Genomic DNA, 27991 nt, shown 5'->3' with positions numbered 1-27991 from the left:
GACGCAGGTAAACTAGACATGCCGTAAGCAAGACAAACTATGATTTACCTCTCTTTTCACGTACATACGTATGATAACCTTCGGCGAGAAGAATGGAGTAGCTTTGCTTTTATGAATGGTCGGGCAGAACTCATTTCCTCTGGCTGTTTACATTTCCCGCTAGATGACTGCCCATACTATGCCCAGGCAATTCCCGAGATAAGTGTCCCATTTCATTTGGGTAGAAACTTTTCCAAGAAAAAGATGTTGTTTAGCACACAGAAAATAGATTTCTAGACCACTTCAGAGCGTCTGCACTGCACAGGTAATCTGCTAGTGCTAATACTGCAACTTACCGAAACTAAAATGTCTAGATATACTCGCGTATGTAACTTATTCCACACCTCCCATTCGTGCAAGTGTCCATAGCAAAATTCCTATTTTCTGTGTACAAATCTACTCGAACGGTATCCTCAAATTCAGATAACATCGTACAAGCCCTATCGCTTACATAGAGGTGAACGATTTGCGTCACACCAGTCGTAGACTTCCCAAGGTGCACCATCATCTCCTTTGACAGCGAGCGACGAAGTCTTCGACGTAGTAGCCACTGAGAACGTCCAGTTTTACAATTGCAAAGTCGGTGGACACAAAAACCTTCCAGAGCAACCTACCCCATGACGCAAGGACTAAAATGTTTCCTTCGGTCTCGTCGGCCTGAAGACAATGTTCCATCCATCTGAGAGTGACGCCATCTGTTCCAGAGCGCGTGCAGACACGGCTATCTATATCCTGCCAGTTGGCTTACATCAGGGCTGAAGGTTTTGCAGCAAACAGCTGCTATGAGCTTGGAGTGTGTTCTCGTTGGCCCTAGCAAGCTGGAAAAAAACTGAAACACCATGAACCCCAGTGCGAGAAGTGCCCTGACATTAGCAGGTAAAGGTTGCCAGTGTGCCTGAATTCATTGGGTTCTATACATTTCCTATGGACCTACTGCGCTTCCGTGATTGGGTCTTTTGCGCCATCCACCTGGGACGCCAGCTTTGCTTCAATGCTGTTCTTAGACCACAGACGTTTTTGTTCTATTTTGATGCTGAACTACCTTTTTCTTTTTCGTGATTGTCGTTGTCTTAAAGCGCTGTGATGAAAGACAAAACATGTCTAGTACTGCAAAAACACAGTTTAAGATTCTGCCAAGAATGCTTAGCCATGATATCCAAGATTACTTGAATTTCACATAGGGGAATAAAGCTAGGACTACAATATTTAGTGGCGCTTTTGCATTGCCGAAATATGCGCTCGGCGAATGCTTTTACTGCTGCTAGATACTCATTCCAGCTACCCTTTGCGCAGTTCCTGTCGTCACATGCTCAGCTCGGCAAACTTCCAAAAATGTAGCCTTTGTGCATGTCAAATTGGAGGGCAATAATTTAACTGCTTTTCCCACAACTACCTCACGGATTGCGTGGCTCTTGGAATTGAAACGTAGCGCACGCTACCAGAGCAATGAAACCTATATTAATTGGCTTTGTGGCAGTGTAAGCTGGTGGTTTCCTTTTTATCATTGTTACATTTTATAGGAGTTGTAGGTCATTACGAGTGCCGAGAATGAACAAGAACAATGCGCTCAGTAGTGTCACAAACTTATGACGATTATTTCTAGTAAAGCAAAGTTCTTAAAAAGATAACAAAAACATTTATTTGCTTCAGTTATCGGCTTTCATTTAAAAAACACATCAAGGATAAACAAAGGTTTTGAAGACCTATACAACAATGCCACATAAGAGCGCTAACTACAGCCGCGGCTGCACATGAGCCATAGCAGGGGGAGGGTTGTCCGGCCATACTTTCTGCAGCGAGGGGTAGGGTTACCAGATGTTTCGCTAGTACGCGCCAAGCTCCTCCCCCTGTACACGCCCACATTACGTTTAGCGTAGTTACTGGAAGATACAAAAATGAAGCATGTGGCAGTGCTCATGCAACCTTTTGAATAGTTGGTCTCCAATCTCAGCCCCAATGGAACGAAACATCCAGTGACATGGGAAACTAGCGCATTCACAAACAAAAAGGCCCAAAAATGCGATGGGGTATGCAATATTGTGAGATACTTATCGAAGAAGTTTTCCGCCTTCTTTTACTGCGAATAGTATAACGATAGCAACACTGTCCTGGTCCCAGCATACGCACAATTTGCCGTAATTTCTGAAATCTCGCGACGTTTGGGCTGCCGAACTTTTAGGGGCGTAGCCCTACAACCTCTTGAGTGTGGCGCGAAAATGCGAAGCCATCAGAAATCAATCCTCCGCATTTGGGCAAACCATTTTGGCCAAAGCGTCATATAGAAAAGCATACCACACTGAAGGGTGAGGTCATGCTGTGACAAAGAACTTCGTCTTTCCGCTTGGGTTTGGGAAAAAAAGACAGTCCTCGTGCTTCAACTCAGCCATTTTGAATTAAGGTATCTAAGAAAAGGGAATGCGCCGGTCAAGAAATTGTTCGAGGATAGTCACACCGCGTTTTTTTTTTTTTTTTTTGTGCAACGTCATAATGTATTTGCCGTCATAGTTCGTGCTTGAAACAGAACGCGACGTACTGTACTGAGCAGAGGAAAACCTCAATCAATGGCCGTGTAAGGCTCAATGCATTGGCCTAAAGTGTAATGTTTCAGGGAAAGAGAGAGAGTAAATCTTTATTGGTCCAGCAGAGGCTGATGTTACGAGCTGTACATTGGTTATGACTTAACTTTGTTTTTGTTTAGCTTGTACCGAGTTCGTGAAACCGTGTTGATGTGGTGGTGTGCTGTCAGGGCTTCTATGTCTGTCTTTGTTGTTGTTGTTATTTTGTCTTTTAATTTTTCACTGGCGTTAACATTAACAGTGCGTATAAAAGGTGCAAGGTTTCTCTTACTAAATTCAGTGGGAAGTCGGCGCTGGTCCCATCGTCTTTCTGTCTCCTTGTTTCTGTTCGCGCTGTAGCTATTTTTAACATTAACTACGCACTCACCCAACAGTACACTTTCTTAAGCATTCCTGCTGCTCCGCATCCGCACCAACTCAGCACGGACACAGGCGTGGCTTCATTTATCTTATCTTTCACGTTATCTTTTCACCTCTGTGCCCAACGTGTGGTGTAACAGGGGATGTCGGTTTTTGTGGACTTCCGAGAGCTTGCGACGGAGCGGTAAGCTTTGTCTAAAGAACTTCGAAGGAGAGCCACTCCGCTTGCTTTCTTGGACGATGTCATTTTCCCTAAAGGCCACTGGATCACTAGGCGAGATTTTATGCTCCTGATCCTCCAGTTTCTGATAGACACAAGCTTTAGTGACACCTGGTGATTTCCCGCGCATAGCGATAAAAAGGGGCTGATCGGTAAGCAATTGCCGGCATACCACGCAAGGCTAGGACCGCCTGTTAATGAACATCACCACCACTAACATCATCATGCAGCCTTATTCCGTACTGCACGCTTTATCGCAACATTACAGATTTGTAACGTATTGTGCGTGTGGGCGTGTGGACGCATCGCGGCGCATGCGTTTGAACGTTCATGTGCATGCCCATGCGCGTGTGTGTGGGAGTGCGTGTGCATGCGTGTGCACATGTGCGGGTGTGTCTCTTTCTGTCTATTTGTGTGTGTGTCACTGTATTATAATTTTTACTGCGCAATAGCTGTCTTATACGTCACGTTAATCAATATTACTTATTCCCAATAGATTGTTTAGTAAGTGCCTTATTGCACTTTTATACGCCTCGAGCGTCGCGATCGCTGCGCCGCCTGCCGCCGCTTCTCCGCGGTGCTTACGGGATGTCCGCTGCGCAGCTGATAGGGGCTCATGCAATGCTTTGCTTCGCTTTCACTTCTTTTTGCCTTTCTGCGCCCTAAACATCTTGTTATGGTGATGTCTGTAAGCAAATAGTACGTTTGGGGCACTTCAAAAAAAAAAAAAAAAAACAGCTGCGTCCTGATTAGAGTGCTCGGACGCCAACAAGAGCTAACCGGGGAGGCGGTACTGCGCGCTTCTTTGCCGCTCTTATGGGCGTCGGCGACGGCAGCGGCATATCCTCACTGTCATCTCCGAATATCTCAGGCGCAAACGAATTCTATTGACGCCTCGTTTAGACCTAATATTGGCACAGTGAGAGGTTGTTTTCGTTTTGCAGTGCGGACGAAGAATTCGGCCTTGTTTTGAATGTATACGTCGCATAAAAATATCATTCGGGGAGGTTATCACCTATACCTAACAATAACTTGTGCCTTTTTATAGAAATAGAGGCCACGCGAAAATGTTAGGTATATTCCTAGTCTGCGGGCCGTTAAATATGTGCCCACTCTCACCTTATAGCAAGGACCAAGGAGAGTTAATGAAACAACGGAAAAATAAATGGTCTGCCAAGTCCGGAAGCAATGTAATAGCTCATGCGGGAATGAAAAAAACACAGTGCAGCTTCTGAAATCCTAGAGACGTTCGTCTTACCTTAAGCAAGGTTGAACTCACTAGACCAACTAGATGCAAAATGCACTGATATTTTCCAAGACAGGGACGGGGAGGAGGGGGGAGCTTAATAATCGTTATGTTCAAATGCGGAGCGAAATCAAGGAATTACCGTTTTAGTAATCACACAAAAGCTGCGCGTTCACCTATATTTTGTTTTTATACTTTAACGAACAGTTGATCACTCGGCGGACACACTTTTTTAAGTATACAGTAGGGAAGCTCACAAGCGATTACAGGTGTCCTCGGAAGAGTGTGATATCTGATAAGACCCTCTGATTTCACTTTCGTGCTAAGTTCTGCAGGCTCCCTGTGTCATAGGATGATGATTCGAAGAAGCGTTTAGCCACGGCCGTGGATATAAGCGGAGGATATATGTAACCGATAAATCTTCGGGAAAGCTCACCTCGCGACGAGACGACCCAGCCGCAAATTCCTTGTGCTGACTCCCGCACGTAATTTTGCATTAGCCATCGTACTTATTGCGTAGAATGTCAGTGAAATTTATGCCACATTGGTTTGTTCAGGGTAGCGATCAATATTCGATATATGAAGCGTAACTGGAGGGATGTCAGGTACGAGTGCTCCACTAGATTATGAACGCACACGAAACTGATTTACATTGCACTGTATAGCCGTAGCATGAGCATCTGAACGAATGCTGCTTACGGAGGTACCGTTAGTAAGTTTCAGGGCAGTGGAATTACAATCAGCTCCATGCATATATGCCGGTTTCGTGACGCCGGCTTGTGACACACACCTGGCGCTCATGCGGACCGAATGTACCACAGTAAGATCGTGTCAGATGCATTTACACTCTCGTAAATACGCCACATTTGCGAAGAGAGTGACTGCTCCACATAAATATGTATTTCCAACGCATGCAAACGGAAAATATCAGTCGCGAACACGCCTCAAAAGCAACGGCGCCAGTGGTGAGCGGGCCAGCGACTCCCGCGACTGCTTTGGAAACGGGCCGCTAGGGGGATTTCAGTGGCGCCCCTACAGGCAGTGCTCGAGGCGTATAGAGCACAACTAAAAAAGCCTGGTGCTGTTCGTGGGCCCTTCCAAATAAATAAATGTTATGATGCAATTGTTTTGTAGACGATGAGCTGTAGGTTTCCAAATGTTACTTCTGTTCTGTATGCAAGAAAATATGCGCCAGGTTCTTGAATAACTTTAACAAAGCGTACTGTTGATAGGCACGGTACGCTTCGACCGAGGGTCGAAAGATGTGAAATAAGGTATCCTTGAATAGCGCCGAAGTTTCAGACTTGAAGTTAAAACACAAAACATGAATAGGTCGACGAAATAAATTTCGCACCTACAAAATATACACACACAGGTACGCCGCCTGCGACAAGCAGGGTCATTCAATTTACGAAATTATGGACATGTATCTTAATGTGCACTACCAAGCAGTCAAAATTTATTTACTGATTTGCCCCCCCAATGCCACAAGATAAACACTAAGTGAAGTATTCTTTTTGCTTGGTTGCTTCTTGTTTATTATATTTCAGCTACGCAAAATTTCTAAATTCCGCTGCGCTAAACGCTAAAAATGGTGCTCCGAAATTCCGCTTTCATTTGCCGCTAACTCTTACTAGCAGAAACGGTATCAGGGTTCACTAGTTAAACAAAATTTGAAGACAGTTTCCCTCGCCTTCTCTGCCCTAAACGCAGTCCATGCAGTTGTCACAGTGCTTACGAATGTTTTACCATTCAGAAATGCAACAACCTTTCGGAAAGGTGCAGCCAAATATTTGTTTTTCAGTGCACAGCACTTAAGCGTCCGCTACTGCGGTTTGGCAGCTTCATCCACCTCGTAACCTAGCGTACGAACGAAACGCCCAGAACAAAAGGAAAACGAAGGAGGAAGGTCTGAGGAAAGTGTGAGGGGGAAGGTGGTATGCCCAGCACGCGCTGCATGATGCACGGCCGTTGGTCATTCGGCGTCCTCCTCGTTGCTCCTTTTTATTTGAATAAAGCAACTATCTCTTTCCTCCTTGTTGCGTGGCTCCTCCGAACCACGTCAAATTTGCGCGGGAGGTTCAAACACGATTTACAACAACTTGCTCGGCGGCCAAAACACACTGCGAGATAACGGCAGATTAGCGCGCGCTGCCGTGCGTTCGCTGATCACGCGATCACTTCCCGAGACACAAAAGCTATGCGCTATGGCTGAGAAGTCTGCAGTTCGCGCTGCACACAAATTTCGGATTTCGGAGTGCTGTAATCGCCAGCCAAGTTTTTCTTTCCGTCATGTTTTCCTCAACATTTGTGGATAAGTACACTGAGATCTTATCTCCCCATTGGTCTGATGGAATTTAGCTGAAAACGTACATATACGGAGGCAAAGATGTGGGTAGCTCAATTGTCATGTAACTCAGGTAATTCGTTTTGTTCTGGACTTGAAATCCAGAACGTTATTTTTCTGCAATTGAATTAATTGCAGTTTGGGGAGATATCTGGGACAAGTTATATGCATTTTTATTGTTCGTTTTTTGTTAAGTCCATGCAGTGGATTCATTTGTATGCTGTAGCGCGCACATGTGTGTAAGATTTAATAACGAACAAAATACCTTTATTTCGATAATCTCATACTCGCTCTTGTGCAATTCTGAAAGCATTCTTTGTTCTCTCCATAGTGCTACTTGTACTGCCCCAGCTGCAAGCACTCTGTCCTCGCCTGGCTCCCGATGTCATTGTAAGTTTCCTATATCATGCTCTCTCCTGCCATGCTATAATGTAATCATGCGACTTTTTGCCACCGAGACAGACAGCTGGATACACTTGATGGTAGTCAAGCTCCGTTCATTTGCAGGCGTATTGTGCGAAGACGAAAAGTTTAGGCTTTCCTGGAGGAAGCGCAAGTTGCCACTGTGAAATATTTGCCTTTCTAGGTCAAACTGTTTCGGTACTAGCAGTAGCTCCAATGTAGAGCATTTTATGCTTTAAACGGTAATTTTATTCATATAAGCGTGCGACTATAGGCTTAAGACAGTCCAGGTGCATGTAAAAGACAATAAAATGTTTTTCAAGTCGCTTTTTATCCCGGTTTCTACTTACTCTTTTAGATGCTTTTTTTCTATTTTTTTTTTATTTTAAGCTTCCTTGTAGCTGCACAACTTAGCCGGTGCTCTCTCAGGGGTTTTGGACATTCCTCCACTGAAGATATTGTTACGAGGCGAGGATGCCGTAGAAAAATGTATTTGCAATATTCAAAACGCAAGAGGCTGGGTGCCGCTGGTACACACTGACGGAAGCACAACCATCACACCTCGTCCTCTTCTTCCAGGGGAACTCGTCGCACAAACCCCGTTCGTTTAACCTGTGGCAAAGCCCCCCATAACCACATAGTTTGTTATCGCCTGTCGGTGCCTCGTGTCATTATTCCCCGGCGGAACGAGCGCCGTCGCGGCGCTATGGGGTTACAGTGTCGGGCGAAAAATATGGCTTCAATCGTACAACATGTACAATGTCTCTAGAAGTAGCGTGACTCGACGGTGTCGATGCCGCAGGGGAGATCTCGTGCGTTACGTGGTAACTTGGCGCACGACGCGAAAGGGGCCACAGTAGCGGGGCAGGCGTTTTTCAGAAAGGCCGATACGGCGGGTAGGTTTCCACAGGAGGACAAGGGATCCCGGAGCGAAGTGCGCCACCCGATGTCTTCGGTCATAAATCGTTTTCTGATCAGCTTGGGAGGAACAAAGCCGGTTTCGGCAATATGCCTAGCATGGCCAGAGCGAGAAATAGCGTCCCAGGCGTACTCCGATCGCACTGAGGGCTGGTATGCCGACATAGGCATGAGGGTGTCCAGGGTAGGGTGGGCTCACGGCCATAAAGGAGATAGAACGGCGAATACCCAGCCGTATTATGCCGCGACGAATTATACGCAAACGTCACGTACGGCAGCGAGACATCCCAGTCGCGGTGATCAGCGGAAACGTAGCAGGAAAGCATATCGGTCAAGGACCGATTTAAGCGTTCGGTAAGTCCGTTAGTCTGGGGATGGTACGCTGTTTAGTAGAACAGGGTGTTTATGTTTAGTAGAACAGGATCGGAGGATGTCGTCAACGACTTGTGAGAGAAAGCAACGGCCATGGTTGGTGAGCAACTGACGTGGAGCCCCATGCTGGAGAATGACGTCGCGAAGAAGGAAATCTGCCCCATCAGTAGCACAGCTAGTCGGCAAAGCACGCGTGATGGCGTAGCGTGTGACGTTTTGCGGCGCTGACACTGACTGATCGCAAGAACTGACGTAGCGGCGGACGGAACGGTACAGGCCGGGCCAGAAAAAACGCCGGCGTACGCGTTCATACGTGCGAGAAATGCCGAGGTTACCAGCAGTAGGCATTTCGTGGAGCAGCTGGAGGACAGTGGAGCGCAAATGCGCAAGGACAGCGAGCAAAAGTGCCGGCCCGTAAAGGACGGGTATTGCGGCGATACAAAATGTTATCGGGTAGCACGAACATTCCCGTCGACGCGTCAGGTGACGCAGAGTTGATGTTGTCGATGATCTATCGTAATGCTGGGTCACGGCGCTGTTCTTCCTGAATGTGGAGGAGTCCAGATATAGCACACAGAACAACTGCGTCGTCATTGTCAGCAGCGTCTGGTGGGTCGACCGGATGGCGAGACATGCAATCAGCATCTTGGTGCAAGCGTCCAGATTTGTATTTTACGTCGAATGTATATATTTCTGTAGGCGCAATGCCCATCGACCTAACGTGCCTACCGGATCTTTTAGCGAACAGAGCCAGCACAGCGCGCAGTGGTCTGTTATGACTCTGAATGAGCGGCCATGCAGATAAGGGCAAAACTTGGCGACAGACCAAACGAGGGCGAGGCATTCTCGTTCCGGAGTAGTTGCGCTCTGGGGGGGACAGGAGGCAGCTGGCATAGGCAATAAACCGCTCAAGACCATCCTGTCGTTGCGCCAAGACAGCTGCGATTCCGTACCCACTGGCATCTGTGCGTACCTCTGTGGGTGCATAAGGGTCAAAGTGAGCCAGAAGCTGAGAGTGGGTGAGTACGAAGATAAGGTTGGTAAAAGCGGCGGCGTGCTCGGAGCTCCACGAAAACGGAACGTTTTTCTTCAAGAGGGTGGTGAGGGGTCTAGCAATATCAGCAAAGTTCATGATAAAGCGTCTAAAATACGAACAAAGTCCGAGAAAGCTTCGAACGTCTTTCGTCGATCGCGGCGCTGGAAAGTTCTGAACTGCGCGAACTTTATCAGGGTCGGGACGACCCCCCTTCGCGTCGACGAGATGTCCGAGGATTGTGATTTGCTGACGTCCGAAATGGCATTTGGAGGAATTCAGCTGAAGACCGGCGCGTCGGAAAAGAGTTAGAATTTCCGAGGGGTGTTCGACGTGGGTAGTAAATGAGGGAGAAAATACGATAACGTCATTCAGGTAACAGAGGCAGGCGGACTACTTGAAGCCCTGGAGCAGCGAATCCATCATGCGCTCGAATGTGGTTGGAGCGTTGCAAAGGCCGAATGGCATCACTTTGAACTGGTACAGACCATCGGGTGTTATGAAGACACGAGGCACCGACAGCTGATAACAAACTGTGTGGTTATGGGGGGATTTGCAACAGGTTCAACGAACGGGAATTGTCATGGCTGCAGTAGCCGCTGGGTCGTCCGAGCGAAGCTCGGTGAACGAAATCTGGCGACCGCTGAGAAGCTCCGTCTTCTCAGAAGACCCAGCACCTCCACCACAAGATGTTGCGAGACGAGGATGCCGTAGAAAAATGTATTTCCAATATTCAAAACGCCAGAGGCTGGATGCCGCTGGTACACACTGAGGGAAGCACAACCATCACACCTCGTCCTCTTCTTCCACGGGACCTCCTCGCACAATCCCCGTTCGTTTAACCTGGGGCAAATCCCCCCATAACGACATAGTTTGTTATCGCCTGTCGGTGCCTCGTGTCAATATATAACAATCTATTCATTGAGATCACCTTAGTATTCAAGTGACATCAGGAGATGGAAATTGTGGTCCGACAGTTAATGCGTTTGAAAGTTACACATCCGCGTCTTGTGTTTTGTCTAAAAGGCAGTCAACCATTTACTCACTGACAAAACCTGAGCAGAACACGCTTCAAATTTATCTAAACACAAATTTACATTCAGACGAGAGCGAAAATGTTTTGGTTTCTTTCGTCTTTCAGAGCGGTAAAGTGATCCCGTGCCGCTACCTGTGCATCAAGATCAACTTCCTCGAGTTGCCTTCTATCGTACTGAGCACGGAAAGAGATGGAGTTCTTTGTTCGGTAAGGCTCTAACGCGCCAAGTGCGTCACCAATCCTTGCTTAAAAAGCATCACTGGATGGTTGTATAGTATGCAATGACTCAAACGTATACGTCACGTGGTTTTCCTGGCATTGAACTATGTTGAGGGGGAAAGGGGATGGATGAAATACAAGGCTCGATAGATAAAAGGCCAGCAGAATGACGAGGATAGAAGAAAAATTTAAAACGAAAAATGGCGCAGCCTGTGCTAGTGGTGCAAGGCTGGAGAATAAACAGAGGAGCTGCGGATAGGCTTAGCTTCTCCTCTCACTCACAGCGGATCCCGCGAGAGAGGGAGCAGCCGGACGCAACAGTGCAAAGCCGTTTTGGACGGCCCTGTAAAGCAAAAACCATTAAAGTATGCGCAGTGTTTTATTCGGTACCAGTCGTCGTCATCCCTTTCGTCGTCGTGTTCCGACGGCGCAGCCGCGTTAGGCAAATCCTCTTGTAGCGCGGCATCGCCTCGGTAGGCCAACACTTCGTCAGCTGGTCTGGTGGCCGTCCCACGTATGGATTTTGAAAGAATGGCTTGACAAATTCGTCGTTATCGTCATCGGCGCAGCGGACCCCTGGCACGCTACACGACGATGACGACGAGGGTGGGAGCTCCTCAAGCGCACGTGAGCCCACGCGCAGCCGGGCGATCGCCGCGCGGCAAGCGCTCACGTGCACTTGAGGTTTTCTGCCTAGGCCGAACAAATTTATTTCGGCCTAAACAGCTCTGCGGTGAAAAACCGGAGCGTCCCATTCATGTCTGCATTTTGATGAAGCAGTCTGAAGATCACATTGTTATTTTAAATCACTTCAGTGATGCCAATCTCTTCTAGATAATCAAACAACGCAGTAAGTGTTTTGCATTGAGATCAAGAGAAGATCCATAAAGCCAGAAGTACTTTTAGGTCACTGGCCCCTGGCTTAGGAACTCCACTTCTTTCACGAAACGGCTGCTTGCTTGAAGTAAGCGGAGTACTTAAACAGTAGTTTCTTAAACTGTTTCTGGTGATCCACAGTTATCACAGTAAAGGTTCTTGTTCACACCAAGTCGAAACAGGTATGAATTTGTGAGCGCTGCGTTGATACGTAGTCGTGATAAACGCCCACCTCTGTTTTGAAATGTTATAGTTTCTTACATCTGCGTGTGCACTTGTTAGTGGACCTTTTCTTAACACAGACGCGAGAAATAAAATATATGGGGAATTTTGGAAGTTTTGGTATGGGAATCATAGCAGATGGGCTATGATCTTACGCATTGGTAGCACGAACAGTCTGCAAGAAGTCAAATCCGTTGCGACACGGTGTTCAGTACAAGAAAAGGGTTACCTATGTCACGTCTTTAACAATGCGTGAGCATCTTTCCCCTCTCTGTCGTGCAGATCAGGCTCGGCCCGTTACGGAAGCTTTGCCCCCACCTTTGAAAGCCCACAACACAGCGTTTTTCCAAGACCCTCGCATGCCACGCCAACCGTACTTTCCGTTCTAACCCGCACAGCTGTCCCGTTTTCTCGGCTTGGCAGCGACACTGTATGCGTATCGCTCCTCCCGTTGTCCACCCCTATCACAATTTCGTCCTCGTCATTCTCATGTTTACCCTATTTGTCGCCTATCAGGCCCTGCATTTCTGTCCCACTAAATTTTGCGAGGCGTACAAGCCGTGCTGTAACGAGTCGAGCATTTGGACGACGGGTGCCTCTGGAAGAGGTAGTGGTGCGAGCTCAGTGCCACCGCAACCAACGCCGCGCCCATCTTGGCGCTCGGCTTGGCGTATCCCTCTCCACGCGCTCTTCGTCGTTCTGTTTTTCTATCGCTCTGTGTCCATGGATCGACGACAGAAATTTTTGCGGGAAGCTTTAACAGCGGGTGTTCCATGGACTTCGGCTAGGTGCAGTTGTGGCAGTAAGGGTATCACGAATGTAGAACTTAGTAAGTATACGGAACATAAAACTCAGGAAGCCAAACATACCCGTCAAACGCGGGGATTCCGTGAATAGGAACATCAGATGCGGCTGCACCACTGCGACCCTATGCCCCTACCTCGTTCAACGTCGTATGAGGTGACTCCGCCATGAGGTTACTCCATATGTCTGTTATGCCGCCATTTCACCATGTGTCAAGTCCCATAACTGTAAGCCAAACGTACGGCTGCTGCTAGTCCTGTCCGATTGAAAGGGAAGAACACTAATTCTGATTCTGTGGTGGGCAATCGGCAATTATTCCTCAACTGTTCATTGCAAAACTTTCAAAAATTTCCGGCGTTACAATTGATGGCGAACAGGGCGTCGACTAGCGCGGAGTGGGGGGCATTACGGCGGACAGTGAACATGTACTCAAATCCGATGACCGCCTTCTAGAATAAAATGGTGTTGACTATTTCCTTCGGAACGTCACCAAGAGACCTTCATGGATTAGGCCGATTACAAGCGGTCAGTAACTTCTAGTGAACTGCAAAGTTATGGTGATCCATCGAAGAACGAAGGAAACTGGCGTCCTTAAATAATTATAAAAGAATTATTTACAGCCAGAGCCAGAATTCTTCTCTTTACCTACATCAAAAATCTCTCCTCGTAGTCTTCCATGAAGGGCACCATATAACACGAGCAGAAACTGCATGGATGGGCCGAATACTGACGCGAGAACAATGAATAGCCTGCCGAACAAAGAGCCGCTTGGAAACAAAGAAAATGCTGCGTTCTCGCGCTCCGGCGAAATTAAACAGCTCATGGCCTTGTCCTGTCGTTGTTTTAAGCTGCATAGATTCCGCAGCAGATGTCCCTCAGGGGTGTCTATGCCAGATTTTTGCAAGAAGCAGGCTAAAGTGCCTTTGGTTGGCCATGCCCCCTTTCTTTAAGAAAATGCTGCACGGGTTGTAGCTGATGAACCAAACCAGAACACGCTGCTTTTGTACAATTTCAATAGGGTGTCGAATGCTTCACGAGAACGACTCTGTGGTTTTCATTACCGCCTGAGCAATTGGCTTATCCATACAAAGAAAGCAATATTGTAAGCTTATGCATGTACACTACTTCATTTAAACCATCCTGGTTCCAGACACAATGAAACAGGGACTGGTGAGAATGGGCACGCATGCCTTCCGAACACCCAGTCGGCATACTCCCTTATCAAGTTGACTGATAATGTGCTTCGCTGCGTGTTGCTCGCAACACCAACCAGTGTCGTGACACACAGTATTAGCTACATTCTCATAGATCGTGGAAATAGCTATAGACTTTCTCGGGATGTGTTCGTTGCCCTTTCACTGGCACAATGGAACTGCAAAGGTGGCGAGTAATTGGCCTTTTGTAGGAGTTAGGCGCGATCAGTATTGCTCTCAAAAGTGAATTCCTAGCATTCACAACACTTGACCCTTTCCTTGTGTTAAGCAGTGCACTGCAGGGGTGGCACTACCAGAACAAGTGCTGGGTTTACTGAAACGCACTGTGTGCACATTGCAAGATACATCTTTGTGCGTAGACCATTAGACGAATGTCGACATCCAGTGGACGAGTGAGAACAATCTAACAATACTAGTTCATTCCTCTTTAGAATGAATTGGTAAAGAAACAGTGTAGTTGCACACCTATACACAAAACCGCAAGCGCAATCACACCATTCATACTCTATATAGGGCCGGGTGGAGGAGCAGCCCCCTCAAGTATTATTGCATTATCACTTGACGTCGTAATATCACAATCAAAAATGAGTGACGTATTATTGCATTTTCTTTTCCGTATTTCTCCTAAAGGACCATGGGGATTACATAAGGGAGGGAGAGGCTTTCTTTATGAGTGCGCTTCATGGGGCAACAAAAAATGTGTCAAGGCCAGCTGACAAAGACGATGCTTACATCGATTTCTTTACAGTCGACTTCACCTGCAAGCACAATTGCATTATTGTGAAGGCATGTTTCCAGGGGCACTATAAACCATTCTATATGAAAATATGAAGGCACTGGAAACGTATGCGCCTAGTGATGGTGTAAGCTCTGACGCGCAGGTGTTCTGGCTGAGGGAGACGGCGTGTGCTCGGCGGCATCACCATCCGATCTACCGATAAGATGGGTATGATGGGCGCTAGTCTAATGAAGAACACCAGTTCCGCTGTTTCCTCAGTTTTAGCATCTCAGTTGCGTGGGTGGCCAAATTATGGAATGGGCTATGAAGACGAAAGGCAGCTCTCATCAATTGGAAAGAGCTAGCCTTTGGCAACTCACTCATCTTCATTTTGGCCAGGCAAGTGGTTTATAAACCTAAAAAAACGCGAGATAAATTGCAAATCTCCAATTTCGTTCAACTGGGCCTACTAGTTAGCCTAAGGAAGAAAGACAACCTATACCGGAAAACTAAAAAGAAACGTTTTAACGGCCAACTCAAGCTACGCTACAAGAAATACTGCAACTTACTCAATACGCTACTAAAACGCGCCAGGCGTACATACTGTGAAAAAGAAATAAATGAAGCAGGTAATAATACTGGCAAACAATGGCGCATACTTAACTCGTTTTTGTACAGTAACACTGCTGACAATTCAATTTCAGAAATATTACAAAATGGAACTTTGTTAAGTAGCCCCAGTGACATTGCTAATGCCTTTAGTGACGCGTTTTTTGCTCCTCCAGTTGCGAACTTAACTAGACCTGACAATAGCCTGGGCCGTTCTTTGCACTCCTTTCATCTCTTTCTTACCACCTCGGTGGAAGTTCGATCAGTCATAACTAAACTTAAATGTTGTAGTCCCGGCCTTGATAACATTCATGCCCAACACATCAAAGCAATTTCTGATATCGTATCTGGCGTTTTCGCTCACATTGTTAACTTGGTTTTTAAAACGGCTGTTTTTCCACTCGAAATGAAAAAAACCAGAGTGACCCCAGTCTTCAAAAAGGGTAATAAAACATCCGTAGGAAATTGTCGGCCCATTTCTATTCTCCCATTTTTTAGCAAAGTGCTTGAAAAGTTGATAGAAAAACGTCTTTCAAACTATATCTGCAAGTTCAACCTACTAACTCCAAGGCAGTTTGGCTTCCGCAGCGGTTACTCCACTAATCTTGCGTTGGTTGCACTAACTGACCAGATCAAAAATCAAATTGATAGGGGTAAATTTGTTGGTGCTGTTTTTATTGACTTTACGAAAGCTTTTGACTCAATTAATCATAACATTGTTTTTCAGAAACTCGAATCTTATGGTATAAATGGCCCTCCCCTAAAGTTAATTCGCAATTATTTATTAAATCTCCAACAAACAATCATTATATCTGGCGTATCATCTACCACTAAAACAATTAACGTAGGTGTTCCCCAGGGCTCCATGCTTGGCCCACTTCTATTTTTGCTTTATATCAATGATCTTCCTAATAGCCTTACGCCAGCATCTGATTGTATTTTATATGCGGATGACACCACAATATACGCGTCGCATACGTGCATAGACGATCTAACACAAAATCTTAATCGTGACCTCGCCAGTATTAATACGTGGTGCCGCAAAAACCATCTACTGATAAATAGAAGCAAAACTAAACTCATGGTTTTTAGCTCGCGTCACAAAGAACGAAGCAATATTCCACCTTTGCGCATTAATTCCACTGCAATATTCTCAACAGAACAGTGTTCATTTCTCGGTATTCAACTTGACCCATTCTTGAAATACGATGTTCATATTAATTCACTCAGAAAAAAAAACGGCATTTGGAATTAGAGTGCTAATTAAATCACGGGAGTATTTTCCTATTTCAACACTCCTCACGCTGTACTACGCTTTTATACACAGCCATATTAATTGCTGCATAGCATCTTGGTGATTAACATACAACTCCCATATCGCTCCATTACAGCAGGTTCAAAAACAAGCTATTCGAATACTTACACACAGCACTTGCAGCGCACATGTCGCACCACTTTTGCGCCAACTTAATCTGTACTCAATCACACAGCTTATAAACCACAAACTATGCCTCATTGCCTACCGCCTGGCTCATGATCCCGGTATTCTTCACATAATTGACCGCCATACCCTCTCTAACCCCAATAAAACTAGGTTTTCAGAGTTAAAAAACTTCTTACTGCCTTCAGTGCGCACTAACTATGGGAAAAATACAGTCGGCTTTGCTGCTATAAAAGCTTGGAACAACTTGCCTTATAATGTTAAATCTGCATCATCCTTGTCATCGTTCAGGCATGCTGTCAGGACATTTCTTTTCTCAGACAATTTACGCTGATGTAGTTGCTTACTAATGTATTCCTCTCCAATGTTTCGTGTACTTGTACTTCATTTTCTGGTATTTATTATTCCTACATGTTTGTCATAATTATAGTTTCTTTCCATGTCATAGTTAATTATTATTACTGCAGCTTTCCGTTTACGCCTATTATTCGTGTTCATGACTGCTACTAAATGCTTAGTTGTGTACAATAAATAAAAAGGGGTCCCATTACAGTTTATAACTCTGGGACACCTTTCTGTATATGTATTTTTACACACGGTATTTTCAATACGAGAATAAACTGAAACTGAATATGGTCAGGAGTGACGTAACGTGGGCCAGCACTAAAATCATAGTTGTCAGTGTGTTAACTGCGCGTTAACATTCAAGTGATATTATCAGACGAGAATAGACGCCTTATTAAAATAGTCATCATGTTCATGATTGAAAAAGCGCTTATTCAAACGCGAAGACGTTTGCAAGAGACACAAGATGAACCCGAAACGGCCATCCTGTCAGCAAGCCGTCAAGGCTGATTTGCACCACCTGGTCTGGATATGCCCCAAATTTTTTCGATACCGGAATTTCACTTCTCCAAACCCAGATCCCTTAACCCATATGGATCCCCTCACTTTAGATTAACACACTATCAACCTTATCATTCAGTTTGCCATTAAGAGCGGTCTAGCGCGAGTTATATAGCGGTGGCCTACCCCAGCAAATAGACCATTCATGATGAACAACCCTCCTGTTAAAAACTTATGTCGCCTCCCGACGAGCATGAACTCATACGAACCCCTTTTGATCCATCAATCCTCCCCTCTCAACTCCCCCACGAGTCATCCGGCCTTCCCTCTTTGGATGAAAGATTTAACAAGACGAAGCACTTCATCTTGTGTCTCTTGTTTCGTCTATGTTTTTGAATAGGAAGTGTCTAGCGTTCCGTCCAGACGAAACGCTAAAAACTGCTAAAGTTCCGTCCAGACCGAACGCCAAATCAAAAGCAGCTGATTAGCCGCCGTTTTTCGTTCTGGGATTTGGTGTAGTGGTTCTGCCACTGACTACAGCCGTTGTAGTCCGTGGTTCGATTCTCGCACCGTGTTTTGTGTGTGTGTGTGTGTGTGTGTGTGTGTGTGTGTGTGTGTGTGTGTGTGTGTGTGTGTGTGTGTGTGTGTGTGTGTGTGTGTGTGTGTGTGTGGCCGCGTAGTTAGCATTTTGTAACAGCAAAACTTCACGCCCGCTTTACAATTCACGCGGTGAGAGCAGTCGGTCTTGGTTTTTTACTCCAGCGGCCGAACCGCTCCCGCTCACTGGAGCCAAGGCCGACGTAGCCATCGCCAGTTACGCCCGATCTCCTGTAATTATTACAAGTGATTAATAATTAACAGTGACTCTGGCTATTCAGTGAGCGGAAGTGGTTTGGCCGGTTAGGTAAAATCAAGACCGACTGCTCTCGCTGAAATATTGTGAAGCGGGCGTCGGGTGGCAGCTTGGAGATCTGTTGGGATAGAGCTTGGGATCTGTTGGGATAATTATTAATAATGATTAATAATTATCAGTGATTCTGGCTAGTCAGTGAGCGGTAGCGGTTTGGCCGGTTGGGTAAAAATCAAGAGAGACTGCTCTCAACGCGAGTTGTGTTTCCTCCGGGCGGAACTTTAGTGACAGCTGCCGTTCCGTCTGGAAGGAACGTTAGACACAGCCTTTTGAATAAGCGCTTTTTCAATCATGAACTTATACCAACACTCCCAAATGCAGTTCTTCGAGGAGTTATAATGTTGTTTTTTGGCGGCGGCTTAATTAAGTCAGCGGCCGCCAACCGCAGAAACAAGATTCTGTGACGTCATGGGAAAACCGCCGGAAACTGGTCGGGAGTCGACAGTGGGAGTCTGTTTTCTTTAATATCCCTCGTGTTTCTTTGGAGTTCGCGATTACATTTCGGTCGGTGTTATAGGGAAAAATCAGTCCTCTTTAAGAACCCAACTTGTATTTTGGCTTCATGTCCCCTTTAAAGGGGTAATAACGCTTCCGCCCCTGATTGTTTTGCCACGTTAGTGAGGAGCGCGATGACTCTACAGTAACTGCTGTGACCAGAGTCTCGAAACGTCTCATCACTCCCCGCAGCGTCGTAATGAGTAGCGGGCCACCCCTCGATCATTAAGTTGAAGTCGTTATGTTCCTTATGACTACGGCATTGTTCGTCGTTGTATGGTTGGGTGATACCACGTATTCACGACAACGACCGCGGCGGTGGTTGTCACAGCTGGCGAAACGAATAGAGCGCCATTGAAAAACGTTTTGCAACTAGGTCGTCCCGTCTGGCCTAGGCTGCGTGCTTATCAGAATGTCGCTGTCCTCAGCAGCAAAGACGAAGTTCTGTGCCTTGTCTGATATCAGGCGTGTGTTCTTTGAAACATTCATGAACTCATGAAGAAGTTCTCCATTATGACACCGTAGCTAATTAGGCTTCGTGTGGAAGCAAACTTGTGCCGTCGCTTTATCCTTCGTTTATTTCGCTACACTGTATTTTTTTACGAATTCATCGCCACGGATGGAATAAATCCTTCATGACACCAGAAGGATAATTATGCTGGTTATTTTAAATTAGGAGCAGCTCCAATTGCTACCGTGCTTTGGAAAGCGCTGCTGCTGACTCACTTCTGTGAAGGATAAGTGTCCTTGGCATTCGTAGAGGTAATTTCTATCGGCCCATCACAGTAACGCCTGTGCTGAGCTGACAAACTGGAGGATTAAATTTAAGGTTCCTTTCTCTCAGAATCAAAGACCCGGAGTTCCTGCCATCAATGACCACCCCAGGCGGTTGAGGTGCGTCTTATACAGTGATCTATGCAGACTAAATACCTGCTGATTTGTAGGTGTGGACCAGGACGAATTTGTGTTCAACTGCGAAGTTTCTAAGAAAGCTCTATAACTTTCCTTTGTAGCCGTACGGCTGAATGGAGGTAGCGGAGCCCGACACTTGGGACATGCTCTTGGGTCTACTGGGTAGGGTGTCCAACTCCAGGTGACAAGTCTGAGAGCCACATCAGCCCCAAGCCCCTTGAGAGAAACTTCCTTCTACGGGAGATCTTAAAGGACACAGAGAAGACACACGGGGGAATTAAAGCACGCGTGTCCCTTCTCAGAAGAGATTTCTGGCCAGAAAGACGGGAACATAGATCACAAGGAAAGCGGCTAGGGGTGAACTCAGTTGTGGAAGGAGAGTGCAAAAGATTCTCCATTAATTGGCTCACAAAATTCTGACAATGGCCCTGTACAGAATGTACCTACGCGTATCCTGTGCTGTGCGGCCTTAGCTGTGCGGCCTTGTGGAGGCTGTGAATCTGCTGGCAGATCAGAGGAGTCTTTTTCGCTTGCTTCAGGTGCTTCACAGCTCTGAGCCCGTCTGTGTATATATGCGCCTCCGTGACGTTAGGGAGTGCGCTTGCAGCTTTGAAATATATTTCACTGCTTTATGCGAAGCAATCATACCAAGCCTTTCGCGCACTTTGCCACAGCCTACGGCACTTCAAGCACAGAAGTGCCACACCCTTTAAATTATCATTTCTTCTATCATTCAGTTTACCCCTGATCCTCTCAGCAAAAAAATAACATGTGGAAAGTAGAGCTTCCCAGGAGACCATTCTATGATCAGCTCAACACTGCCGAAAAAGAAAATTAGAAGACGCCTAAGCTCTTCTTATGAGTTATGAATGCGTAACCGTTATTGTTTGATTGGGCATTTCGAGTTCTTCGAGCTTCGCGCTCCACGCAATTGCAGTTATTCCAGTTTCCTACCGGCCATCTTTTTCACTTCTGCGATTAAAATTTTTAGTTTCTGCGTTGCCCCGTAGGCTGTACAACGCAACCATTCGCACGATGTCGCTAAAAATTTTACTTCGTCGCAGAGCGACCAGACTTGCTGGTGCCTTTAACACCGCAGGGTGTGACCAGCGCAGCGCGTGCTTGATACGCTCTTCGCTTTCCACGCTGCTCTGATCATGCCCACGGGCTGTCTAGCAGCGCAGTTATTTTTTGTGTTTTAATAATCTGACAAACGTGCTATGAAACACTTCACAGTCACGTCGGTTCAGAGGCGGTTGTTCGACACCAACGCTAGCTTTTTTCCTCAATAACCGAATTTAATGCTTCCGCATTGAAAGCAACTCTTGTATCCTTATTACATCCCCGTCAAAAAGTAGTTGTGCCTTACAATACTTGCAAAACAAGAACTTCAGATTTGAGTATAGCATGCTTTGGGAATCGCTTCTTGCGTACCGCAGACGAAAATAAAATAGCTCGACTACACATTTCTGAATTTGTGCGATATTTACAAAAACACTGTTTCGCATTTATTCGCAGACGCTCCTACTTCGCCGACGAGGAGTGTGCAAGAACGGAGGCTGCATGCCGTTCGGCAGCGATGACGACATCAAGCCCAAGGGAGCTCTCGGCAAGGTCATCGCGGCCATCGACAAATTTGCATCCGGCTCGTACAGAACGAAAGCACCGAAACCCGGCACCCCATTCGGCCCTATCGTTTCAACAGCCAGCTCATTGTTCGGCGGCGGTTCCTCAAAAACGTCGGGCAGCAGCAGCAGCACATCGAGCGCAGCCAGCAGCATCGTCGCTACCGCGACTGCCGCGGCAGTTGGTTCCACTTTTAAAAAACTCCTCGCACACGGTGCATCCGTGTTGTCCGAAAAGAAGAAGCACGACGAACATCCTTTCAGCTCCATCTTAACGAGCGTTTCTAAACCAGACCACCACCCGACACATACTCCCGGCGGAGCAGTTTCGAGCAGTTCTGGAGCTGTTGCCGTCAGTTTTGGCGGGGGTCCGCCGGTGCTTCCACCATCGACAGAGGGGGGCGGCGAAAATGTAGGCACGCACGCTGCCCCTGGAATACCCTCAACGAGTTCCCCAGGCCCTTCAGAGCATCCTGTTTTGCCACCTTTTATCAGCTCATCGGAACCAAAACCTAAAGACTCGTTAAATCCAGGTTCTCCTTCTGGCGCCCCAAATTCAAATGGAAATGTCATAAAGCACGCACTCGGAATAGTACTGGGCAACCTTCACCATATTTCGGGTACACGGACATCTGGTACCCCTTCCGCAAGCATTCCTCAGAATGGCCCCGGTAGAGAAGCTAGCGGTGGAGGCGGCGCCACCCCCACGGAATTTCCGTATGGCCACGTTCCACCGATAGCCCCATCTCCATTTTCCTCAGGCACAAAACATGATGGCAGAGAAAGACTTCCAGGCATCCCAGCGTCAGCAAACGCAGTAGAGGCAGGCCATCCACCGATGCCACCAGCCGCATCCAGCGTTACCAATATCGGGTATGTGTCAAAACCTTCAACTATTCCGTCACCTTACAGTCGGTCACCTAACACCGAAAGTCGGGCTCTCAGCTCCGCATCACGGGCAGAAAATTCATCCGGAAGCCAGTTGAATGGTCCCTACGGAGCGGCCATGGCGCGATTGCGGGAAATTTCTCAGGGTTCAACCCGTGAAACGGTTCCTGGACATTCTTCGTTGGCTTCTTTCGGCGGGACGTCGGTGCCGAGTAGCGGCTCCGGAGTTACTTCGCACAAGGGTGCCAGCGGCTCGGAAGTCAACCACAATAAGGTAACAGTTACAAACGTACCCAATGCCGCTGCCGCACCAATCACCGCTGACTACGGCCATGGTCACCCATCAGTTTTACCATCGACTGCGAGGGTGTTTGAGAGTAAACTTGAAGGCGCTCCCCAATGGTCAGGGGCTCCGAAGATGGTTTCGGGGCCATTAAACACCGCGACACAAGCCGCCGGGCTTCCAACTGGTACTTTGCAGCGTGCTTCCGAGCTCACACCTAGTAACACCGTACGCATGACGTCACCTCTGATAGGAAATGGTCCTTTGAGGTCCACTTCAACCTACCTGTCAGAAATTTTATCTGAAACCCCAGTGAAAACATCGCTTGCAAAAACCTTAGGAACAGCGAAACAAGTGCCGGCCGGCGCAGCACCTGTGATCCCTGTTGGGAAACCGTTATCGCCTGTTCCAGGGGATACTTCGATACTACCTCACAACCCAATGGTTGAATTTTCGCCCCAAGGCGCGAATAAGCCCGACGCAATACGCAGAGAACTAGGTATGAGACCTCTTAGCGCCAAGCCTGCTCCTGCCGCAGTGGAGTTGGGTCGCAGAGTGCCACCAATCGCGCTGTCAAGCATGGCGGTACCTGGGAATAAGGGCGCAGAAGGCTCGCAACCACTAACCGCCCCGAGTACAATAGTGGGGTCTACCGTTATTGCGGCCGAAACTTCCCCATCCAACCTTAACCATGTTCGAAGCACATTAGCAATTTCCTCCATGCCCAGTGGCAGGCCATCCCCTTCAATAGGACGTTCAGGTCTAAAACTCTTGGCTGCATCAGGGTCAAGAAGGGAAGCCCCAATACAAGCTGAAAGAACGTTCGACAAAGCCTTGAACATTTTAAGGCAAGGTTCGGGCACCACGGAATCTAAATTATCTTTTAAAGAAACATTACCTATTACAGCTAATCTTTCGAAAGCACGTAAAACCTCAGCAATTCAAAGTTTGCCTGCAGGCGCGAACCAGCATGTAGTCAAGGCCCCGAAAGAAGCGGCTGTAGGAGCACTCGGCGCAAGGAATACTAATGGTGCACTCCTGTTGGGCGGCGGACTACCATCCGTCACGCCTTCAGCCACAGCGCAAGCAGTAAGAGAGGGTGCAGAAGCTTCCAGATTGTCAGCTGCTCCAAGTAGGATATTGCGACTAGGGCTTTTAAAACCTGCAGATGCCGACATTAACACTGCCCGGAAGCCTCCAACGATCTCCACCAACAGACACAAAAACCAACCCTCAACTGTTATTGGAAGTGCCGGCCTCGGAATAGTTTCCGCTTTCAAGTCAGCAACTGCGGTCAGAAGCCCAATGACCAACACATTTGGAGTAACGTTTAGTACATTGCGACGAGCTTCAAACAACGTGGCGCTTACTCCTGCTTTGGGACAGTTATCGGCACTTCCTGCAGTTGTGAGACCTAAACCGAGTGGCAGCACGTCAATTCAAGACATACATAAAGGGTCAAGCAGCCTTGAATCAAATAAAGGACAGAACGCAGTTTCGGGAGTCCTTCTCGGCATCTCCAAACGGAGAAACGAGCAGTTAGGCAGCGGCGCGCCCACACTTCCGTCGCCAATTATCGGTGAAACTGCTAACGCAGCAAGAACGTCCCAAGGTTCAACAACCCAGAACAATGCATTGCAGCCCAGAAACGAGGCGGCAGCAGCGTCTGGGGTATTACCAGCCCCAAGTACTACCCCTTCTACAAGAGAACAGCGATCCGAAGCTGACGAAGAAAAGAAAAAACAAGGTGTCGGCTCATTAGCTGGCACTAAAAACGCGGTACTGCCTTCGCTGCAAGGAAAAACTGCTCATTCAAGCCACACGAAATCCCCAGCGCTACCCGTGAAATCTGGCGGCTCTTCCGTGTTACCGAATTCGCCTGCGACCAAAAAAGGTAGCGCCGGCAAGACCTCCGGCTCAGGCTCTGGTGCTTCGCACGTCCGAACTAAGAAGCGTTTCTTTAGAGGCTTTTTCCGCCGTTTCAAGCATAAGCGGAAACAAAACCGCGGCAAAAGTCAGTCGACGCCCAACAAAGCTGTAAAAGGAGGCGCTGCACCCCCATCCAGAGATTTGGACTCCACAAAACCAAAAATCGGAATCTTGTTGAACAGTGGTGTAAAAGGCTCAACGCTTCCAAGCCCGCCAGCTGCTGTGCCCCACATCGTGCCTAACCCATTGTCGACACCATCACAAAGAAAGGAACACTCTAATTCACCCAGAAGAATAGAGAGCCAACCAACGAAATCAACTGGTGTAGAATCTATAATCTCTAACAAGAAAATTACAAACAGACTTGGTAAGACCGAAGATACACTCCAATTGAAGCGCCAAAGAGCACCCAGTAAGCTTCACACAAAAGGATCACCTGAAAATAACGTTTCTCCCGTAAGAAGTTCTTCACATGGTGGAGTCGAGACAAAAGTAATCGTTGGCAGAAAGGACCTCTCTGGCAAGGCGGGCCACATAAATTTGCCCAACCATGTGCCACCTAAATTAAACTTCGGAGCAGCTGTCCGTCCAATTGCAAACACACAATCTACCAGCCGGATTACTCCAACACTCTCCGCACTACCCACAACTGCATTGCAAGGCAACAAACAAGGTTCATCTCTTGGTCAGCGTAATGAAAAGAAAGCACCACTGACCGTACCATCGCACACAGGAACGACAGAGCGTAACCCAAATAATAGAGCCAACATCGAAAGCGTAAACAACCCTAGTAGCAGCAGTCTGTCGAACACAACACCGAGCACTAAAGAGGAAACCAGTAATGCAGAATCACCTGCCACTGAGCTTCCTTCCAGGCATGGCTCAACCGTCACGGGGTCGAAAATTATCTCCCCAGGCCCCTCCTCAATCTCGCCCAGAAATACCGTTTCTGCTTCCTCAAAGCCCCCCGCTACAATCGGAACACCTTACAGCACTCCTCCCGGCAACCAGTTAGCGCCTAAACCAATAGCACCACAACAGAACCGAGTTCCTGCTGTAGCTGTGGCATCGAAGGACGGGAATGCATCATATGGCAGCAACCAAGGCTCCCAAACAAGCCTGCCGAGAATACTCGGATCTAGAGTGGCAGCTCCAAATGCCGTACCGCCAAACATTGGGGCTCCTTCCCCGCGTGGCTCGGCGACCTCTACAACAGTTACGGCGGCGAAAAATGCCCCACCAAGCGTCTCCTCAATATCGCGAGACAATACTATTACTATTCCCTCAAAGCCAACCACTTCAACTGGGACACTTTCAAGCGGTCCCTCCGGCAACCAGATATCCCCTAAGCCAATAGCAGCACAACAGCACCCAGCTTCTTTTGTGGCCGCAGCACCGAGAGGCACGAACCCATCATATGGCGTCAACCAAGGCTCACGAACAAGCTTGCCAAGAACAGCCAGCACTAGAGACGAAACCAAAAATGCCGCATCGCCAAGCATTGTAGTTCCTTCCCCGCATGGCTCGGCGACCCCTGCAACCGTCCCGGTGGTGAAAAATCCTTCACCAGGCATCTCCTCAACCTTACGTGGTAATACCGTTGCTACTCCCTTTAGGCCCACCAGTACATCTGGGGCGCCTTCAAGCGCTCATTCCGGCCGCCAGTTAACGCCTAAACCAGTGGCAGCACAGCAGAACCCCGCTCCTGCTGTAGCTGCAGCATCATATACCGGCAGCCAAGGCTCCCAAACAAGCGGCCCGATGGAAAAGACGGCTAACGCCCCCAGTACTGGCGGAAATCTCAGCATCAAAAGCGGTACATCGTCTCAAAGCCCACCAAGTACCAGCGGGCGCCTGGAGAGTAAAATATCGCCTGGCAGGGATAACTCATCCAATGCAAGATATGTGTCAACCACGCAGACCATAGATGGCGTGTCAAAAGCTTCCGAAAAACCTACCGCAGCTTCCGCTGCTCTCCATGTATCCAAGTCTACATCGGTATCAGCAACATCAGGTGGTCAAACAGCTCCTTCAGTACCAAGCGTTAATGCAGCTAGCAGAATAGGAGGCACTTTAGCAACTATGGGAGCAAGTGAAACACCTCTCTCAACGGCTGGATCACTTCCCACCTCAAAAGGAAGCGTTTCCTTAGGACCAAGTGCTCACCTTGTACGAATTCCTGCATTCGCCCCTCCAGCATCAGGCATTCCGTTAGCTTCTTCAGTACGAAATGTTATGGCAGCTAACCGACTGGCAGGTACTTCAGGAACTGCGGGAACTAGCGAAAAATATACACCAACTGCCAGCTCACCTTCCGGCATAAAAGGAAGTGCTTCGTTGATAGGAGCAGTAAATGGTGTTAAAACTCCTCGGCAATCGTCACTAAAACCACCAAATACAATAGCTAACGTACACAGGAGCTCTACATCAATCGCACGGGCAGCTTTAGTCGCCAAGGCTGCCTTACGACTTGCCGCGCCAATCAAACGAGCCCCTAGCGTCCCTTCGAGCTCAATTGCGAACATTCCATCAACGCTTGCGACCTTGAAAACTAATCCCAGTAGCCGGTCACCACAGACATCACGCAATCAATCAATGGAAGCGAAAAATGTGATTGCGCCTGGCTCAGCTTCGAACTTGGCAGCGAACGCACCAAGAACTTCAGCGCCTCAGAATGTTCAATCGCCTAAATTACTAGCAGAGACAACAACCATGGCGAGTGTTAAGAATATACAGAAATCGGAGCCACGTCTGCGCTCACTCCCACTACTACCGGAAGTAAATGCGACAAACAACGCTAAAGCACCTGGGGGATCGGCAAGTAGTTTACAGAAAGTAGGAACTAATTCTAAGAATATTGGTGCACCTGCCTCGCCTGCCTTAACTCTTCCCGGGAAAAACATCGCTTCGTCGGGCCCGGTTCAGCCGGGGAAAACTCTCCAACCACCCGAAAAACCTTCAGGGCTAGTTGGCAGACTGGGTGGTTTTTTGTCTAACCGAAGAGATGCTTTAAAGTCGGCAGTACAGTCAGGTAGCTCCGCAGTGTCAAACGTCTTATCAAAGATTGCGACAAATAATGTGAAAAACACAGTAACAGAAGCCAGACCGACAACGGTCGCTAACGGCCCTACACAGCTCACAGCGCCTGAAAAACAGCCACCTCCTCCCACATATGTGCCTCCTGGGAATACACCGACAAACCCGATTAACAACGCCGAACAACAGAACCCACCCATGTATCCGGGAATGCAGCAGCCGGGCGGGATGGTATTTGGGAGGCATCCCATGCAAGGTGGTTACTGGGGGCCGCCGCAAGGAATGCCAGGGATGTTTCGTCCATTCTAAAGGCCTGAAAAATTCGAAACGTTTAAGGAGGACACGCAGACATGAGGCATGATTGAAGTGTGTTTTGTTGTTCTTTTGCAATAAAGACAGCCAGCTGATCACTTGA

At 47.6% G+C, this 27991-nt stretch overlaps 1 long non-coding RNA gene across 1 annotated transcript; it reads left to right on the top strand.

Moving 5' to 3' along the window:
- Positions 1-768: 768 nt before the first annotated feature.
- Positions 769-27991, top strand: LOC144148113 (uncharacterized). The gene is made up of 4 exons (XR_013317977.1): positions 769-915; positions 7120-7178; positions 10655-10756; positions 21334-27991. It is a non-coding gene; the product is annotated as an uncharacterized LOC144148113 (long non-coding RNA).

This window comes from Haemaphysalis longicornis, unplaced genomic scaffold, assembly GCF_048455015.1.
Source record: "Haemaphysalis longicornis isolate Haplotype H1 unplaced genomic scaffold, Haemaphysalis longicornis Haplotype H1 scaffold_77, whole genome shotgun sequence".
NCBI classification, from domain to species: Eukaryota; Metazoa; Arthropoda; class Arachnida; order Ixodida; family Ixodidae; genus Haemaphysalis; species Haemaphysalis longicornis.
Note: the sequence above shows the minus strand (reverse complement) of the source record. Positions and strands in the feature narration are given on the sequence as shown.